This window comes from Penaeus chinensis, chromosome 15 (genome assembly GCF_019202785.1).
Source record: "Penaeus chinensis breed Huanghai No. 1 chromosome 15, ASM1920278v2, whole genome shotgun sequence".
Taxonomy (NCBI): domain Eukaryota; kingdom Metazoa; phylum Arthropoda; class Malacostraca; order Decapoda; family Penaeidae; genus Penaeus; species Penaeus chinensis.
The window spans coordinates 5,091,284-5,093,783 of NC_061833.1; positions in this window are offsets into that span (position 1 = coordinate 5,091,284).

Here is a 2,500-nt window from a genome sequence, read left to right on the forward strand (position 1 = left end):
TTTCGCCTTTTCAAAAAGCAACAGATAAAAAAGTGATGGACTAAACGCTCAAAAATTCATTCTAACGACAATTAATGAACGTCAACTTGCAAGAACTTTCTTGACTTAAGTGATAAAATCGAGTATTTTTTTTTTATAGGAGATTCATTTTCTTACGTTATCCTATCCACGTTTTATTTGTATTCTTCTTCAGTCATTTCCAAGTTTATCCTTCCCCTTCACTCTCCTTGACGCAGCTACGAGTCTCCAAACAAGGCTCAGATTAAACACAATATCCGTAACCAAGCCTTCATGTTTCCTGACCTCACAAAGTAATTTCACATTCCTTCCTGCCGAGAGATAGTCGCTCATCTAATCCACAAGTTCTCGCCCGCCTCCCGAGTGCAGCCACGCCGTGATAGAACCAATTAACGTCCTTCGCCACCCCCCTGCCCCTTAGCTGCTGCCCCCCCCCCCCCCCATCTTCTAATAGGATAAATCTGTAATGGCTGCATTGGCATTGCCGAGTGGACCCGTAACTCCTTAATCCCGCGGAAGCAGATTCCGCAAATCCATTGGTTAAGAGATCCTATTAGTGATAAGTAACCTCCATCCGAAGTTGAACAGGTGGCCGGCGAGGAGGAGGGGGGAGGGGTAAAGGGGGGAAGAGAGGACTGCCAGACAGGTCTGGGAAGCGGGGAGGGGGAGAGGAGGGAGGGGGGTAGAGGAATGAGGGTGATAAGTAGGGGGTGGGCTTGGAAGAGAGAAGGGAGCAAAGCGTGGTAAAGGCCGGATAATTTGCTAGCCTGAATAAATATAATATTTTGGTCCAAACACTAGGTCCCTAGACATGAACCTGGGAATGCGTTAAAGGACTGTTTTCGGCCCATTTCTTCTTTAAGCCTCTCTTTAGCTTATGCCACCGATAAAAATTACACCACATTCAACTATGTGTCAGTTTCTCTCCCTATTAACTGATCTATTCATTATCGCTGCCTTTGGTGTCGATGACCTCACCGTACTCTTTCAACACTTTTATTTCCCTCACTTCGTCGCCCCAATCAGCAAGAAGTGTCCCTTTATCCCAAGTTTCAAATATTTCCATGATTCCTTCTTTCTTCACAAGCCCTTTGTTTTAAAGCTTACTATGTTACTTGAAACCCCCTGATGGCATAATGCACATTATATCTTGCTTTCTTTTCTCACACGATCACTCCCGCTCAGACTCCCACTTCCTTTCTCTCAAGTCTGACTTTTGTTTGCAAAGAAAAGAAAATGGTAATGAAAATGGCATTGAAACAAGCATTAAGAACAAGAAAGGAAGAGGAAGACGAGAGAAAGAGGAAGACGAAAGGAAGAGGAAGACGAAAGGAAGAGGTCGACGAAAGGAAGAGGAAGACGAGAGAAAGAGGAGGACGAAAGGAAGAGGAAGACGAAAGGAAGAGGTCGACGAAAGGAAGAGGAAGACGAGAGAAAGAGGAAGACGAAAGGAAGAGGAAGACGAGAGGAAATAAGACCTTGCCTAATGACAAAATCTTGCCAGGCTCTCCTTCTCCTTTCGCTAGGCGTCGCAGCCTGTCAGTCCTTTCAGTCTGTGACTTCATTTCCAATCATTTTCCCGGGACCTAATCAAGGGCGGTGGAATTGGGCCTCAAGTCTACCATTTGTTTGTGCAGATAGCTTATCATAATTCATTTTCTGTGAAGGCGTAATTGACTTGTTTTGTTTGTAGAGATCTTTTTTTAATCTAATCTTTTATTTTTTTTATTCCTAGAGGGGGCAGAAAGATGGGTAGATAGATAGATGAATAGGATACGGGTACAACAGATAGAAGAACACATGAAGAAAAAATAGAGAAATTAAGAAAAAAAATCTATTAACACCAGCTGGATTCTAACAACCGCAAGAATAATTAGTGGCAAAGGTCAAATTTGAAATGGAAAATAAGAAATAACAGGGAGGAATTGGGGAAAAAAACGGAAAAGAAAAAAGTCAGACAAGGAAACAATAGCAAAGTAGAAGAGGGAAAAAGTTCCCATCTGGTCCTCACCGCCTCAGCCGAAGCCAGGGTCACGATGATTAATGACACAAAGTAGAATACTCGCGCTGCCTTTGAAATAGGTGACTTGTTACCCCCCCCCCCCCCTTCTCTGTTTCTGCCCGTCTTTCTCTCCCTCTCTCCTTCACTCTATACCCCCCCACCCCTCTCTCTCTTCCTATATATATACATATATCTATACATAAATACATATATATATATATATATATATATATATATATATATATATATGTATGTGTACACACACATTTATACATATGTTTATGTGAGTGAATTTAAAACGCATTATACATATAAACATGCCTATGTGCATACCATTCTATCTATCACCCTATCTCTCTCTCTCTCTCTCTCTCTCTCTCTCTCTCTCTCTCTCTCTCTCTCTCTCTCTCTCTCTACACACACACACACATACACACACACACACACACACACACACACACACACACACACACACACACA